Source organism: Onychostoma macrolepis, chromosome 07, assembly GCF_012432095.1.
Source record: "Onychostoma macrolepis isolate SWU-2019 chromosome 07, ASM1243209v1, whole genome shotgun sequence".
In the NCBI taxonomy this organism is placed as follows: domain Eukaryota; kingdom Metazoa; phylum Chordata; class Actinopteri; order Cypriniformes; family Cyprinidae; genus Onychostoma; species Onychostoma macrolepis.
In genome coordinates, this window is record NC_081161.1 from 1,901,831 (window position 1) to 1,921,411 (window position 19,581).

The 19,581-nt window shown below is 39.3% G+C and overlaps 1 pseudogene; it reads right to left on the reverse strand.

The window, feature by feature from the left end:
* Positions 1-3,337: 3,337 nt before the first annotated feature.
* On the reverse strand, positions 3,338-16,173 carry LOC131543440 (uncharacterized; annotated as a pseudogene).
* Between the last annotated feature and the right edge of the window lie 3,408 nt (positions 16,174-19,581).

The window sequence follows — 19,581 nt, forward strand, 5'->3', positions numbered from 1 at the left end:
GCGTCCTCTTTTTCCGGACAGGCCGGGATTGATAAATTGCCTAGTTTGTAACTAGTAGGTAACTAGTTTGATCAATAGCATGCAGGCATTATAGCCTAAATACTCTACCAATCGAGGCGTGCGAGGTGCGACCTACAGAGAAAGTCAAAGCATGCAAATACAGCTACATGTATGAAGTTAATGGGAAAAAGTCAGAAAGCAGACATTTTAGGTTTACGGTGATAAAAGTGCATAAAGAGAAAATCCAATATGGTATCTCAACCGTATTTGCCTGGCGCAAATAAAATAAAATAACTTAATTGTTGTTGCTGGTGATTAAAGCGCATGCGTGACGCTCGCGCGCCAGGGTCCCGCTCAATTGTGTTAAACTGTGTTGATATCAATGTTTATTCCTTAATAAAAGCCTGAATTAAATCAGTTCATCATCATATAAAGCGACCGTGTCTCTTCTGCTCGATTCATACGGGATTATACTTTTATGAATTTTTTGAAAAGTTTACACGATCTGAAGTTTTGGGTGTGCAGGCTATCAATGGAGGGACAGAAATCTCCATGATTTCATTAACATGTATTTATTTGTGTTCCGAAGATGAAGAAATCATATGGATTTGAAATAACGGGTGAGTAAATAAAATTTCGTTTTTGGATAAACTATGCCTGCAAGAGTATTCTTAATGTGGCTTGTAAATGAAAACATGTGAAATGTCTCCATCTCGTGGTCAAGAGTAGATATAGTTATTGCCAAAACCTGGAATTAAACTAGGCATTAAGGAACATGTAAGGAATATCAAGTCGTGCAGAGAAAGAAGATCTGGTGGCCTTGCTTGTCGACAGTAAATCCTAAAATCACATGAAATGTATCTGTGCAGATAAAAAACAAACAAAAAAAAAACATGTTATTAAGAGATTGTAGTTATCTTATTTTGATCAAATCATATCATGCAGACATGGGAAATGGCATGATTTGTGCAGACATGGGTTGAAATAACGATAACAACAACAACAGTTCTTCTTTTTATTTATTTATTTTTTAATAGAACACACATCAAATGTAATAGAGAGAAAACATTTTCAAAATGTTAGTGACAAAATATAGCACATGGAGAAAGCTAGTGCTCGTACACTCTGGAAACACTTTTTAATTCCTCAGACAATTAAAATGCTGGTTAATGAACTGTTTTTTTTTTTTTTTATCTTTTGTTACAGTAGAAGAGGAAAAACTGACAAAACACAATCTTAACACAACTGAAGGTCAAGACATGACCAGACAGTTCAGCTGTGTGTAAAAGTTATTGGGTTTTCTAGTTAGCCAGAAAGGAGTGAATAATTAATTGATCTAGCATCTGTATATCTTGAGAACACAAATTAAGATATTTTTTTTTTATGAAATCTGAGAGCTCTCAGACCCTCCATAGACAGCAAGTCCATGTGACATCAGTGGTTCAACCGTAATTTTATGAAGCTACGAGAATACTTTTTGTTGCGCAAAAAAACACTTGCTGTCACATGGACTAATTTGTGAAGTTCTTGGCACCTTTCTGGACCTTGACAGTGATGGTAGCCTTGCTGTCTATGTAGGGTCAGAGAGCTCTCAGATTTCATCAAAAACATCTTAATTTGTGTTCTGACTTATGGGTTTGTAACGACATGAGGGTGTGTAATTAATGAGAGAATTTTCATTTTTGGGGGAACTATCCCTTTAAACAGAACTAAAATAATTATCCCAAAAAGTTGTGGGTCATCAAGATAACAAGGTAATCCCAAAGTTTACATAACTTTCCTACAGCACTGTGAATGTTTAGTTGAAGCTCCTTGTGTTTTGTCTATGCATGTGATCAGATGCAATATTAGGTAATATTAATACAGAAAAGATAAAAACAAAAAAAAAACATTTACAAAGGGTTAATGTACACTCTTACCACTGAATATGAATGTAGATTAGAGATGGTAACTCTCTCAGGAAGCTAGAACATGTAAGTGGTAGGGGTCAATTAAGTTTAGTTACCTAGACAAAATCCCATTCGAAATCGATGAGGTTCTTTAGAAGGGATGCGACTTTGGGGTTGACAGTAGCTGTCTTCTTGTTCACGATCTTTCCAGTTTTCTTTGAAACAACCTTGCCTCTGCTGGTCTTCGTGCCTTTTTCAGGGTGTATCCCAATGAATCGTCTAAGGGTATTAATAAATATACATGTATATTAATAGAAAAAACTTACTCAGTGTCACTTCAATGTCTCACAACTAGCCTGACATAACTCAACATGAATTTTTTGAACTAATCTCAGTTTTGCTTTTTCCATGTCTATAGCTGTGACTCTTAAAAGCTTCAAACTTGTGAAATGTTCTGTTGCAATCAGGCAGAGCACAACTAAAAGTTACATTGGAAACATGTCTGTGTACTCGCATGTGCCTCACACATGCACAGATGGTACTGCATGAGTGCTTACAAAGTTTGCAAGAATACATGTCCTTAAACGGAGAAGACTGGCTAGAGAAATGCCTGACCCGTTGACTGTCAGCGTCTGCCAGCAAAACGCTATTCACGCTAAAAAGCAGTGAAAAATATCTGCCACTGCCTCGCGTTTCAGTAACGACCTCTTCGACTTTCTGAATATGCCTCTTGCATATAACTTAGGCCTTTGTGTAAATCTCGATAAAATACGAGTAGGTCTACCATTAGTTTAACCTTTTTTTTTTTTTTTTTTTGCGTGGATTATATTGGCTTGGTGTAACTCATTGAGTAACATTTACATGTAATTTAAGCATCTGGTATCTAAAATTAGCATCATGAATCAGAAATAGATGTGGATTTAAGGGTTTCTACAAAATTAAATAGAGCTTATGTCGAAGTAGTACCTTTTTAACCAAGCAAAGTATATTCGTTGTAAAAATCGGATTTCGGAGAAAACTAGTTAACTTACGTTAGCAGAATGGCTGACCTTAAGAACTGCCTGCAAAACATGATTTGCGTCAAGTAGCACAATCACAAATACCTTTCGAAAGAAGTGATTTAACAAGTTGTGGGAAAACGTAATGAAACAACAACAAAAAGACAAACTTACCTTGAACCGTGTCCTTTAAAACAACGGAGGTGAACGGAAGAAGTGAGCTGTGATGTTATCTCGTTTACCGCGCTGAAAAAGACGACTGATAAAAAAAAATCCCCACCAAAAAACATGCAGCGCAAGACAGTTTTTTTAAAGGCGCCAACGGGTTTACAGTTAAATGCTGCAAATTTATAGCAAGTGATTAATCTATGAGACTTTGACTGTTAATTTACAGAATTAAACTGTCTATTGAAATAACAGTATTTAACTGTTGGAAATTGGCTGTTTTTTTTACAGCCATTTTTTACAGTGCACCCAAACGACTGAGGACTCATAGAAGGTTCTCCAGCCTCTCTCCCTGCACTCCTCCACCAGTTCCTGGTATTTACCGCGTTTCCTCTCATTTGCTTCCTCAATACGCTCTTCCCAGGGAACCGTAAGTTCCAGCATGATCAGCTGTTTTGAAACCTCTGAGGTAATGTTCGCAAGATGGCGGCGCGAGTACATCGCGAGGCTCTGGGTCTCTCCAGATTTTGCAATTTTGCGGTATTTTTCTTACTCATCTCGGGCCTGTTCGTGCAGAACAGTTGTGCCTTTACATCGTACTCCCGTTGTGAGCTTTTGGATATCGGTTTGCGAATTTCCAACATTTTTATGGACAATCTTCGACTCCTTCCTGAGATCGCTAGGACACCCGAGGCTATGCACCCTACCCGGCCGGGCGGAAGTGCTCGCAGGCGGCGTCGAGATCGTAAACAAAGGCGGGGGAAGCGTGGAGGACTAAGAGCTAAGCTAAGGCTAACACCACCCCGGCTCTCTTTACCCAGCATTTTCCTTGCCAATGTACGGTCGCTAGTGAACAAAATGGAGGAGATTCGACTCAGCATCACACACAGCAAGAAACTTTTGAACTGTAACGTCCTAATCTTCACGGAAACCTGGTTAAACAGCGGAATACCGGACACCGCTATTGAGCTAGCGGGACGCCACACACTCCGGGCGGATAGAACATTAGATGGCTCCGGTAAGACCAGAGGTGGTAGATTGTGCATTTACATTAACAAAGCTTGGTGCACAAACTCTGCTATTGTTGGGAGTCATTGTTCAGCTAACCTTGAGTTTCTCATGGTTAAATGTAGACCGTTTTATCTACCGCGGGAGTTCACTTCCACCATTATAACTGCAGCCTATATTCCCCCGGATGCTGATGCCAAGCTTGCTATGAAAGAACTTCACGCAGCCATCAGTAAACAACAGACTGATCACCCGGAAGCAGCTTTTATTGTTGCAGCTGACTTTAATCACTCAAACTTAAAGTCAGTGCTACCCAAGTTTCACCAGCATGTTTCCTGTCACACCAGAGGAAACAAAACCTTAGACCATGTTTACACAAACATGGCTGGAGCTTACGTTGCGACACCCCTCCCCCACCTGGGACAGTCAGATCACCTTTCTTTGTTCCTCACTCCCAAATATGCACCCCTCATCAACCGTGTGAAGCCATCAGTGAAGACCATCAAGGTGTGGCCTGCGGGGGCAGATTCCACACTCCAGGAAAGGTTTCTACACACAGACTGGAGTATGTTTGCTTCTCAAGCCACCAGTGGCGCTCACACAGACATTGACTCTTACACCTCCTCTGTATTGGATCATATCAATATCACCATTGACAGTGTTACAACCCAGAAACAGATCACCACATATCCAAATCAGAAGCCTTGGATGAACAAGGAAGTGCGACTCCTGTTGAAGTCACGCAACACTGCCTTCAGATCAGGAGATGCACAAGCCTACAGCACATCCAGAGCAAACCTGAAGAGGGGCATCAAAAAGGCCAAGCACTGCTACAAGCTAAAGATAGAGGGACACTTTTCCAACTCTGACCCTCGACGCATGTGGCAGGGCATTCAGGCCATCAGTGACTACAAACCCACCCACTCCACCCCCGCAGCCACTGATGTCAACTTCCTGAACGAGCTAAATTACTTTTATGCTCGCTTTGAAAGAGACAACAGAGAAACTGCCACCAAGCTCAATCCCTCAGCTGACCACCCACCAATCATACTCTCCTCCACAGATGTCTGCAAGGCACTGAGCCGGATCAGCGCACACAAGGCTGCTGGACCAGACAACATCCCTGGTCGTGTTCTCAGGGCATGTGCGGAGCAGCTCGCTGGGGTTTTTACAGACATTTTCAATCTGTCTCTTGCCCAAGCAGCCGTACCAACATGCTTTAAATGCACTTCCATTGTGCCAGTGCCAAAACACTCTAGCCCGAGATGCCCTAATGACTACCGCCCTGTAGCACTCACACCCATCGTTATGAAGTGCTTTGAGCGGCTGGTCCTGGAACACCTAAAAGACTCTCTACCATCCACATTGGACTCACACCAGTTTGCCTACCGTAGCAATAGGAGCACAGAGGATGCAGTTTCCATGGCACTGCACTCTGTGCTCACTCACCTGGACAATAAGAGCACGTATGCTGTTTGTTGACTTCAGCTCAGCATTCAACACTGTCATCCCAACCAAGTTAATAGCCAAACTTGGAGACCTGGGCATCAATACCTCAATGTGCAACTGGATTTTGGACTTCCTGACCAACAGACCCCAGAATGTTCGATCAGGATTCACCTGCTCCACATCCATCACACTTAACACTGGTGTACCACAGGGCTGTGTGCTAAGCCTGTTTCTCTACTCCCTCTTCACCTCCGACTGCAAGCCTGTGTATGGATCTAATTCCATCGTCAAGTTTGCAGACGACACCACGGTGATTGGCCTCATCAGTAACAACGATGAGACTGCCTATAGGGAGGAGATCCAGCACCTGGCCACATGGTGCACTGAAAATAACCTGCTCCTCAACACCACCAAAACGAAGGAGCTCATCGTGGACTTCAGGAAGGAGTCAAGAAGCACACACGACACCATCCACATCAATGGAATGGCTGTTGAGCGTGTCTCCAGTTTCAAGCTCCTGGGGATCCACATCTCAGCTGACATGTTGTGGAAAACCAACACCACCAGCCTGGTCAAGAAGTCTCACCAGCGCCTCTTCTTTCTGAGGACACTGAGGAAGAATCAGCTCTCCTCGGCTATCCTGGTGAACTTCTATCGCTGTGCAATAGAAAGCATCCTGACCAACTGTGTCACAGTATGGTATGGGAGCTGCTCTGTTGCGGAGCGCAAGGCACTGCAGCGGGTGGTGAAAACTGCCCAGCGCATCAAAGGGACTCCACTACCTGCCATCGAACACATCCAGAGGAAACGCTGTCTGCATCAAGCTCGCAGCATCCTTAAGGACTCCTCTCACCCAGCCCACAGACTGTTTTCTCTCCTGCCCTCCGGCAGGCGTTTCAGGTGCCTCCGGACCAGGACCAGCAGATTAAAGAACAGTTTCTTCCCCAGAGCTGTCTCTTTACTGAACTCTAACCCCCGTTGATCCACTTCCTCATATATTATTAACTCTTCTCTCCTACCTCACATCGGCCTTATTTGCACTACTGAATGTAAATTTTTATTACTGTAACAACTGTTTACTTTTGTATCTTGCACTACCATACCTCAATTGGATTATGCTCATTTGCACTGCCGACTGTTGTTTACATTATCAATGTTTACATTAGCATTTTGCACCGTACGTCTAATTGTAATATGCAATCACTTCCACTGCACTTTTACACCTTGTTTATAGTAATAGCCATCTGTATATATATATTATATTGATAGTACATATCACCTGTAAATTATGTTTATAGTAATAGCCATCTTTATATTTATTCACTATACATATTCACCTGTAAATTCTGTTTATAGTAGTAACCATCTTTCTATATATATTTATACATATATTCAGTACATATCGTTGTCCTGCACTTATTCAACCATTGTATATCCTGCACTTGCTGCTATTGCACTTCTGGTTAGACCTAAACTGCATTTCGTTGCCCTTTACCTGTACTTGTGTAATGACAATAAAGTTGAATCTAATCTAATCCAATCTAACTATCATGTCTGGGCGGAGACTTGTTGTTACAATGTGCTCAGGGAACCTCAGCTGTTTTCCCAGATCAACCTGCAGCTGCCAGTCCGAGGCTTTGTGGAGGAGGCCTGTTGTTAATTGTGGGCATGCCCAGAGTTTCTCTCCAGCTTTGATGAAGGGGACTACCTTCTTTGGAGCATGATGATACTTGCTGGTGCTGATGGCCGAGGCTAAACTCTCAGCAATTGCCTTAAGCACCTGGTCATGGCACCAACGATAGCGACCATCAGCCAGAGCCTTTGGGCAACTGCTGAGGAGATGTTCTAAAGAGCCTCTTCCAGAGCAGAGAAGACAGGAAGGTGTCTCGCTCTTCCCCCAGACATGGAGGTTCGCTGGGCTTGGCAGGGCATCATAGACCGCTTGTACCAGGAAACGGACCCAATGGAAATCTGCCTGCAAAATGTTTGCCCAGGTGATCCTGCGCTGCAGTGTACTCTCCCACCTAGTCCACGCTCCCTGCTGCCGGAGTCCCACCACCCTGCTCACTCGCTCTTCTTCCACGCCTGCTCGGACCTCTTCCTGGAGTAGATGGTGTCTTTCCTTGCCACAGGCCTGGCTAACCAGGGTCTTTGGAAAGTAGCCCAAGCCCACTCTACCTGTCGCCACGGTGCCCACCAGTGCCTTTTGTCTCAGGTGTGACTCTGCCACCTCGACTGCTTTCCCAGCCTTCCATTTCCTTCCTGTCCTCACCTCAATGCCAGCTGATGACATCTTGCAGTCCCTGGAGTCCCTGTACTGTAGGGCTTCTCTGGTGCGTACCACCATAAATTCTTCCGTGAGGCCACTGAAGGGTAGCTGCAAGATGTTACTTGTCTCATACTGGTAAGACTGCGTGGAAGGCCCAGCCGCTTCCGAAGAAAGCCACTGATCTTCCTATCTAGGGACTCAACTGTTGTCATTGGGACTGCATAGACCAGCAGGGGCCACAAGACTCGGGGCAGGATGGAATGCTGGTAGATCCAGGCTTTAAATCTACCAGGCAGACCGGACTTGTCAACCTTGGTGAGCCAAACTCCAAGTTCTTTGTTGGACATCTGGATGGCGGCAGGGTCTTTCAGGCTGGAGTCAAAGAGCTTCCCCAAACTCTTGACAGGTTGCTCCGTGATGGTTGGGATGGCAGTTCCTGAGAAGGAAAAACGGAACTTGTCAACCACTTTCCCCCTCTTCAGCAACATTGACCTTGACTTGGAGGGTTTAAAACTCATCCTTGCCCAGGTGATGAGTCTCTCAAGTCCTTGTAGGATCCACCTGCTCCCTGGGACTGTCGTACACCTGACTTGGTTAAGGGCCCTCTGCATTCCACCTCAGCTGACTTACTGTAACCACCATGTTCATGGCAAGAGTGAAAAGAATAACAGAGATGGTACAGCAGTAAAAAATCTTTACTTGTCACACAATTTCTGAAAGCTGACACTCAAACTGCAGAAGCACACACCAAATCTGCAAAACCATACACTCTCTATAACTATACATTCTCAGCCTTTGTCTCAGTTTTCAATTTCATAATTTCACTTTTTGCAAAACACAACACACAATTCTAAATCTAACAGGAATTAATATTATGGCAAAGGTGTTTGCAAATGTTTGCTTTTGAGATGCTTCATTTTGAAAGAGATGTGAGGCATTCTGCATTCTGTGTGTGCAGTTCTTGGATCTGTGTGTAAAGTTTAAAAAAAAAAAAGGAAATTTTGAAAATGTAAGCGGTTGAAAAAAACTTCCTTGAGAGAATAAACTGTTTCTTTCTTTCACATCAAATAATGCATCCTAAAAGACACTTTTTAATCTCTTAATTTTTTACGTTGTCTGCTTTATTCTCTCCTTCTTTCAAAAAACACCTCTGGTGGCTGATGAAACTGACATCTGATCAGCGTTGTGTTCGATGTGTGTTTGTAGTTTCTGAACAGCTCTGAGATTTCCTCTGCAGACCAAAACACACAGAATAGGGTCTGAAATCACTCTCAAACTCATCAGACAGAGACACATCATATACCAAGATGTATGAACTCCATCTGTGAAGGTGGTTACACAGACAAACAACAAGAATGGTAAGAACAGCATAACAAAGGTAAAAACAGCAACAGTGAACACTGAACGTGTGTTTTCGCTGACATGAGTGGAAGGAGCTTTACAGGTGACTGTAAATGATACAGCCAATAAACACAGAGATGCCAAACTTGTGCCAATATTAAATAACAAAATATTCGTATTTACAAATGGTTCCATGAAAAAAAATAAAGCACTCTGTACAGAAAAGGCAAGCACAAAGATGAAGATTATGAAATAACAGGGGTGTGAGAAAATGCGAGCAGAAAACAGTGGATATTTCAGTGTCAAAACCCCCTCTAGAGCCACCAGCTGATGCAGATGAAAACCACACCAATGCAATCCGGACCAAAACAGGAAAAGCTCAGGGGTCCAGTTTAATATCATCAGTAGTTGTGTCACTACATATAGACTGAGGAGCAGTTGTATCAGGTCACTGAGGAGGAGGAGGACGATGAAGGATGAGATTTGCTCTCTGATCTTCATGTGAAGATAAAGAAGCCGAAAAGCCCAAACGAGAGCTGGCAGACCCACACAAACACTAGTGATGAGGAAGATACACAGTCTGATGTAAGAACTTGAAGAATGATGTGTTCCATTCATATATGGATCATAGAAATGTATTTCAGTTGATGTGTCAGAGATGTCAGGATCACTGTAGTTATTTTTATCTTCCATGGTCACACTGACATGCTAAAACAGAAAACAAAACAAATCAAAAAAGAGTTAAGGTGCGATGATCACATTGGCAAGAAGCAGGTCCACTGTCTGTGGTCAGGGGTAGGGTTGAATACTAGCCCTATTGAAGTATTCCACTGTTTTGTGTAGCTGTGATAAAATGTAAAAAAAAAAATGCAATTTATACATGTGATAAAATGTATGAATTAAAAAAAAAAAAAAAAAAATGTTGTTGTGATAGGCCACATAAATAAAAAATAGACCCTTTACATTTTTGAATAATATCTGACTCTTATATGCATGACCATTAATGACGTTGTATTTTAAGTTGTTTTGACAAGTATAAGAACTCCTCACATGCACAAAATATCATTTATAGCATTCCTGACTAGACATCGCAGCTTGTTCATCATCGATGTAAAATGCGTTTAAATACAAGTACAAATACAATACAAATACAAGTATACATGGAAAAAGTTACACTGCTCAATTGAAACGATCTGTTGTTCAGTCTGTGCCGTTCAGCGTGACCACCAGCACACATCTGAGGCATGTGAGGGATGAACACGAGTAAAGTACGTTTTCATAATAAATAGCCTTATAGTTTAGCCACCAAATATTAAATTGCAAATATGTAAAAATTTGTTTTGTGCCGAATGAGAGATGTATTTTTCAATTTCACTTTGCCTTGACATTTATTGTTGTTCATAATTAATGGCATTATAATTTGTGTTATATTTTATAACTGTAAATATAATTTTGTGCTATAATTTTATAGTTACTTATTTACTATTTTTTTTTTCTTGTTCTGTTCTGAATATGGGTAAAATTTAAAGGATCAGCGACTAGTCGACGTCAAGCTCAAAGCATCACGGAGGAGCATTAAAGTTGACTAATCTGTGCAACCTCTAATCTAATCTAGTCTAATCTATAGATTAGTGTATTTAGATTGGCAATATGATTAATCTTTCCTATGTTAATAATTCCCTTTTTGATATTTATTAAAATAAAAAAAATACAGCACATAAATCAATTTGCAACTTCTATTACTTAAGTATTATATTATATTATTTAAATGAGTATATGGCTCATTCTACAGAAACGTAAATTTTTCTGTCCCTAGCCTTTATAGAAATATTACAATTGAAAAAGACATTAGGGTTACAGTTTATATATATATATATATATATATATATATATATATATATATATATTAAATTAAAACAATGTGTTATTTGAACAATTAGACCTTCTTGAGCCATCAATGTGGCAATATTTGTACAGACGGAAAGTGCTTTATTTTAGGTCAAAAACAGGTTTTTCTACCATTTAACATACAATAATGTATTCATAACTATCAAATATATGATGTGAAAACTAAATGCCAAATTAATATTCTAAAATATATAATGAAAGTAGTGGATCCCTGGAGTTGTGTCACTGGTGTTACCATTTAACAAAAATAATTTATTTTGTAATAAAAATCACACTGATGACATAATTCGACTTCCTTCCTCCCATTTCAAAAAGACCTATGAAAAAAGGCCCATGATAAAAGTACATTGTCCAAAAGTCCATTGAAATTTTCTCATTTATCTCATGATTTCATATGAAGCTTTTAGTTGAAGTCACTGGTGTGGCCTACTTTATTGTTAGGGACTTGTAAAAAACTAGAATACAATTGGATTAAACTACTTAATGCAGTGAGTATACCATGATTGGCAACATGCGGCTTTTTAATACCTTGCAGCAGACTTTTTAGTAAAATGCATCTTTCATGGAAATTGTCACTGGTGTTACCTTCCTTGTGGGTCACACCAGTGAAGATCAGTTTATGTTTATATTCTTTTACTAACTGCTTTCACTATAAATGCCAAATGTATGTCAAATGTAAAAATTTAGTCTCATCTAATAATAATAGTTGAAGAATAAGGATCTTTGGTCTAATGTATGTCACTAGTCTTACCGTGCTTTTTTTTTTTTTTTCTGTCACATTACATAAAATGTGTCACATGTGACATGACAATAATTTTACATCCATTGAATTCTGCTACACTCAAGAGTTAAGATATAAAGGATTGCATCATTACTTGTTTATAACTGTTTTTCAAATATTTACATTTTTATAGCAAATACATGGTTCCACAAATGAACTAACATCATTCCATCACACTTTTAACAAACCTGATTAAAGTATAAAACATAATCTTCTTATTTGTTGCATTATCATTATTTTTCTGTAACTCTGACTACATGTGCTGAAAAAAAATCGAGAAATAATATTTCATAAAAACCTTTAAAATTGCCAAAGAAGTAAGGTAACACTAGTGACCAAAAAAAAAAAAAAAAAGTACAATAAATGTACAAAAAAGATTTTTAAAAAATCATTAAGCTGTCATTTATGTGTATTCATAAAGTCAAAAGGTAATCTAATAATGTCCTTTGAGCTTTCCTGTAGCTCAAATAGTAGAGCATGGCGCTAGCAACGTCAAGATCATGGGTTCGATTCCCAGGGAAAGCAAGAGCTGATAAAATGTAAAAACTGTAACTTGAATGCAATGTAAGTCGCTTTGGATAAAAGCGTCTGCTAAATGCATAAATGTAAATGTAAATGTAAATAATGTGGTCTAAGTTTAAATGTTAAAAAAATAAATACATTTTAAGACATCTTGCCAAACCAAAAGTGGACGTTTCTGTAGAATGACCCATATACTTTAAAAACCTTATATATTAAGCAAAAAATACTTAAGTATGCTAAAGTGTTCTTCTTTTTCTCAACAGTCATTAATATAGTGCTTATATAGTGGTTATAGTCTTAATAGCTGGCAAGTTGGCAAAATATGTATAAAATGGAAAAAAATATATATATATATTGATAATTTTCTGCCATTATTGTTTCTGTTAAATGTACAACATAATGCAAGGTGCAATTCAAAATATGGGTAAAACACCTGTGAAAAATCAATACAGAAAATTCCTTTATTTTAACACAATACACCGGGTTCCTATTTTTAGAGTGTAACATTATATAAAACATATCTATTGGTCAGTCAAATGCAAACAATTACACTAGAATTTAATTGGATTCATGAAGTCTTACCTGAATGGCAATGACAGCTCTCTTGATACAGAGTGTATCTTTTTTTTTTTTTCTCTCTCTCTCTCTCTCTCTGTTGCATGCTGGGAGTTGGGTAAGAGTAGTAGTGGGCTGTTGTGAGTGGTGAGGTTTTCTAAATCTTGCTAATATCCACCTCCCCCTTGTGTGGTGGGACTTCATGATGGTTTCAGGTTCTTGATGATAATGCCATGGAGAAGGATGTGTTTAAAGATAATTCGTTTATTTCAGCTCTAGTATCAACAGTGCCGATTCTAGCCTTTCGGGGGTCCTACGCAAAACTGTCGTTGGGGCGGGGGTGTACGTGGTGTTTGTGGTGTACGAGTTATGAATTATGAAACGCTTTTCTCCGTGTTCACTCCATCTCGAATCGCGCTCACGGGCAGCGCTTGAGAAACACTCTTCCGCGGCACGGTACACTTTCAACTCTTTTTTTTATTTTTATTTTTTTGTCTCGAGCAAGAGACTGTATGACGTTTACGTTACATGATTCGCCTGATTTTTACGCAGAAAGGGCGACAGCGCACCGCATTAAAAGAAATTAACATTCAAGTTTTCTTAATCTTAACAAAAGAACACAGGAGATTGTTAAATTTGGGGCAAGTAACTAAGACTGATGGTCAAACATCATGACCATCACATGAGGGAAGACATTAGTAGAGACTTCGTTGGATGGGTTCCCCCACCCAGGACAAGAACCAGACTGAAATTCCTTATGAGACCTTTTAACCTCTGTGGTCTTCACAGAACACATTCTCAACCTGATCTCACAGAATTCCGTGTAATGTCCACGGACTTAATTAACCCTGAATCTGTGGTGGCATCACGGAATCGCCGAAAATTCCGTGCTGGGCTCACAGAAGGCACCAGCCGTGGTCCATGCACGGATTCACTGGTTTAACACCAGCGCTGCATCGGACCACGTAAAAAGAGTGACTCCGATGCAGTTATACTTTCACTGGAGTACCTGACCCCACCCCTACCCTAAACCTACCCAGTTCTGAACAATAATGATGACGATACATTCCCCAGTATCGCGTCAGCATATTGATGCTAAGGGTTTCCGTGCGTGGAGCACGGCTGATGCCTGTCACTGACTTACATTGGTATCACTTCTGTGAGCCCATCACAGATTTTTTTCTGTGAGCCCATCACGGAATTTTCGGCGATTCCGTGATGCCACCACAGATTCGGGGTTAATTAAGTCCGTGAACATTACACGGAATTCTGTGAGATCATGTTGATTCTCACGCCCACAGAATGGTACAGAAACAGCCTTTTCCATATCCACCTAAAATCATCTTAAAAAGACTTATGAGCAACTAATCATTTTTTTGCATTACTCCATATTATGTATGTAACCCACACTTTTGAATTAATGTCATAATCGCTCATTGTGTATATCTTTTTAATAACTCTTGAATAGCCTAAGGGTTTATATTCATGTTTGGTACGTATGTGTGTGAAAATTATTGCTTGAAATGCTTCTTCCAATCAATTCTTTGTCAAATGTATCATATTCTGGTTATAGAAATCATGTCCAAAATTATACTTTGCAAGAGCGGGAAAATTCGGACCATGTGACCAGAAGAAAACCCATCTAGTCTCGTTACATCCTTTTATTCTTTTACTTTAATTTCTTTTTTACAAGTTAAGTTTGCCAACGCCGTGTCTCTGAGTCCGACCTTGAGCGCCCGTCTAAAACTGCAACTAGCCCACAACTCCGCAACTTCAGCCAACGCCCAACCATTGGCTTCCCAAGACTTCACCACGAACGACCGCTGAACTTTCAGCCAATCAGCAACCTCGGGAAACCCCCTTTCTGCAAAGAAGACAACAAAAGGGAATCCCTTAACACAAAGGCAACACAGTACAAACTCCAGATTCTAGCTGAACTGGTGCATTTAATATAAATGTTAGCCTCATTGAGAAACTCAATGCAAGGGTTAATTAAGTGATTGATGGTTGATAAGGTCTATATGCAATAGCACATATTGCTGTAAACTTGGGATTTCACATTTTCATTCTCTTAAAGTCATTATTTCCTCACTTTCTCTTTTTCTACAACTTGTGTGAATGTGTGAGTGTGTGCGATTATGTGTTAGATTAGTTTACATGTCTTAGATTTATCCAATAAAGTCTTATTTATATTGAAAAGAGAAGTATCTTGTGTTTTGTGCTTACAAGTTAATGTCTTAATCTGCCAATCTTGTTACTGTGCTACTTAATAGTGTTTTCACTATATTTTGGATTTTAATATCCAGTGCAGAGTTGATGTTATACGGCTCGTTCAATGAATCGGCCGACTCAGTGATCAGCCGCAAAACAGTGATTCTGTTCAAATTAGCATAAATGATTCCCTTTGAGCTAAATTGACCTGTTTCTCTTACACATGTTTAATTGATTGGAACCTCTTAATTATTGCCCTGATGGGGGAAATGGGGATTTTCAATGCTTTAGCTCTTTTCTTACAGCCACTTTCTATTTTGTGAAGCTCATCAATCTTGTTCTGTACATCAGAACTATATTCTTAGGTTTTACTCCTTGTGATGGATGATTAAGGGGATTTGGCCTTTGTGTTCCTCATATTTATAATCCCATGGAACAGGAAGTCATGGCTGGACAATTTCATGCTCCTAGTCACCCTGATGTGCTAAAAATGTAAATATGAATGGGAATATACTTCAGAGATATTTTACTCATAAGAATTTCTTGGGGTGCCAATAATTGTGGCCAACATGCATTGGAGAAAAACATTTATTTCATCATGAGATTTTCTCCCCACTTTCAAATGTCTTACTTCAATGATAGAATTTTATGATTTTTTTTAATGAAAGATCAGAAGATCAACCATGCAGATTTATTTTCACAGCTGCCTTTGCTCATATTTACCAAGGGTGCCAATATTAGTAAAGGGCACCGTACGTCACATCTTAAAACTCGCTGATTCTTGAGATAAGAGACAAAACGTCCTACACAAAAAAAGCTCTTTTTATATTAAAAATGAAGAAACTCATCAAAATAAAAAAAATATGTAAAAAGTTACCTCTAACAATACAATACAATTTTATTTATATAGCACAGTTTAAAAACAACCGAAGTTGACCAAAGTGCTTTACAACACTATACAGACTATAGGTGTCACGGAATCACCCGCATCACCAGCTGAAGCAGCCTCCTACACCCGTTCACAATCACCAGAGTACTAATCACGCACACCTGCAACCACTTACCACCACCATTCATAAGCACACTCACCTCAGTCACTCATCGACTGGTCTCAAGGTTGCAAGCTCCCATAACGCTGGTTGATGCCTACCTGTCTGTTTCTCCTGCCTGGAACGCCTCTCCTATGATGAACTAAGCAAGTTATGTTTCATTTAGACTGTTTACTCTGCTTCCAGTATTCCCTTTGTTGACTCTCTTCTGTTGGAAGCCCTACCTTGGTTCTCTTTAAATAAACCCCTTTTGATGTACACCTACCTGTCTGCCTCCTTACCAGTGTGTGACAATAGGCAGAATTAAATACAGCTATAAAACTCAGATATTCACAGAATATACACAGGCTATAAGAATGTGTGGCACTCCAAACACAAGGACAGAGACAATTTATCATGGAATATCAAACGCCAATGAGAAAAAAATAGGTCTTTAATGTGGATTTAAAAACCGACAAGGTTGGAGCAGTTCTGATATGAAAGGGGAGACTACTCCAAAGTTTTGGGCCGACAACAGAAAAGGCACGGTCACCTCTCGTTTTTAGTCTTGTCCTAGGAACATGCAATAGATCAGAATTAGTGGATCTGAGAGATCTCGACAAAGTATGAGGCTGTAACAACTCAGTTAAGTACAATGGGGCCAGATTGTGAAGAGATTTAAAGACAAACAATAGAATTTTAAAATCAATTCTGTACTTTACTAGAAGCCAATGAAGTGAAATTAAAACCGGTGTAATACTATCGTATTTGTGCTTTCCAGTAAGAAGCCGAGCTGCTGCGTTCTGGACTAACTGCAGACGAGAGACACAGGATTGAGAAACACCAATGTACAGAGAATTACAGTAGTCAAGCCTAGATGTAACAAATGCGTGCATTATGATTTCAAACATCCGTGATGATAGAAATGATTTCACTTTGGAGAGAAGCCGGATATGATAAAAACAGGACTTAACAACAGAACTTATCTGCTTATCAAATTTGAGGTTATTGTCAAACCAAACACCCAAGTTTCTGACACAAGTAGTACTGTATGGTGACAGAGAAGTAGTTTCGAGATCATATACACTTTTATCATTGGGACCAAACATGATGAATTCAGTTTTACTCTCATTGAGGCAAAAAAAATGTGTTGCAAGCCAAAGTTTCAGTTCTTCCAGGCAATCCAAAATGGGCTTAATGCCATGTTTATTGCCACGCTTTAAGGGGATGTAGATTTGGGTGTCATCTGCATATAGATGGAAAGAGACCCCGTGCTTGTTAAAAATAAGCCCTAAAGGAAGCATATAAAGTAAGAACAATACTGGACCAAGAATCGATCCTTGAGGTACACCAGATTTTAAATGCATCTCAGAGGAGAAATGGTGCCCAATGTTGACGACATATCTCCTATTGGTAAGATATGACCTAAACCACTGTAATACTGTGCCCCGTAAACCAACACATGCCTCAAGACGAGATTTAAGAATATCATGGTTGACCAGATCAAAGGCAGAGCTAAGGTCTAACAAAACCAGAGCTGTAAACTGGCCAGAATCTGTAGTCAACATGACGTCATTTAAAACTCTTAAGAGGGCAGACAGTGCTGTGACAGGATTTAAAACCAGACTGAAATTTTTCATGAATAGAATTGTGAGACAAATAAGATTGGAGTTGATTTGAGACAATTTTCTCTAATATTTTTGATAAAAAAGGCAAATTTGAAATCGGATGAAAATTAACCAGCAATGTCGAGTCCAAATTTGGTTTTTTAAGATGTGGTCGCACTGTGGCAAGTTTGAAGACGTGGGGGACAATCCCAGTTTGGAGACATTTATTGATAATAGACAACAAATCAGGACCAATAGTGTCAATGATCTGTCTAAGAAAACGTGTTGGAATAACGTCCTGAGGACACATTGTGGGTTTCAGGCTAGACAGAGTTTTGATTAAGGTGTTCAGGTTAACAGACTCGAAGAGAGACCAGGTGGAACCGGAGTATAGGACATCAACCAATTCATATGACGGCATTGATACAGCAGACATGATTCGAGAGATCTTGTCATTAAAATAATTAGCAAACTTCTCACACAGAGAGACAGATACCTCGGAAAAAATGTTGACAGCTGGATGGAGTGCAGATTCAATAGTAGAGAATAAAATATTTGGCTTATGGCTGTTTTGTGTGATTAACTCTGAAAAGTATCTACACTTTGCAGCCTTGGCAGCTCGCTGAAATGCAGAGAGAGAGTCACGTAAGATTTCATATGAGACTTGAAGCCTGTCTTTTTTCCATTTACGTTCCGCACTTCTACAAGCCTTCCTAAGGGAACGAGTGGTATCATTATGCCAAGGTATTGAATTATGTTTGTGTTTTTTCATCTTTAATGGAGCAATAGTGTTTAAGATATTGGAGCAATTATTGTTGAAAACACTAAGATGCTCGTTAACATCCAGGTGACCGGTATGAGTAATCATATCCTGAGTAGCACCTAATAATTCATACTTAGAAGCAAATTCTTTACTTGAGCATTCTGTAAATATACGAGTCCAACATGGCAATGATGATTGACTTGGAGTATTTCCATCAAGAGACACAGAGAACAATATGGGTAGATGATCAGATATGCCAGCGTCCACAATTTTTATATCCAGCACTGACACACCACGGGATAAAATCAAGTCCAAAGTATGTCCTTGAGCATGAGTAGGTCCAGATACCCATTGCACAAAGTCAAAAGAATCAAGTAATCTAAGAAAGTCTTTGGATAGTGGTTTGGAATCACAACACACATGTATGTTAAAGTCTCCCAGTATTAAAATCCTGTCGTAACTGGTGACGATTTCACTCATAAATTGAGCAAATTCATTTAAAAATTCCCTATTTACGGAATCTGTATACTCAGATTTTTTATTTTATATATATATATATATATATATATATATATATATTTTTTTTTTTTTTTTATATTATATTATTATTATTTGTTTTAAATACATGCTCTAGAATTATTGTATTAAATTAAAGATTAGTTTAAAAATCAGTTGTCTTAATTTGTTGTCTTGTCAATCAATTGTTGTAACCTCAGTTGGACCTTTGTGAACTTCATCAGTTTGTCAACTCCATCAGTATTTACAGTGGGGCAAATACACTGCCGATTTTTCAAGTTTTCCCACTTACAAAGAATGGAGAGATCTGTAATTTTCATCGTAGGTACACCTCAACTGTGAGAGACGGAATCAAAAAAAAAAAAAAAAAAATCCAGAAAATCAAATTGTATGATTTTTAAATAATTAACTTCCATTTTATTGCATGAAATAAGTATTTGATCACCTACCAACCAGCAAGAATTCTGGCTCTCACAGACCTGTTAGTTTGTCTTTAAGAAGCCCTCCTATCCTCCACTCATTACCTGTATTAATTGCACCTGTTTGAACTCGTTACCTGTATAAAAGACAC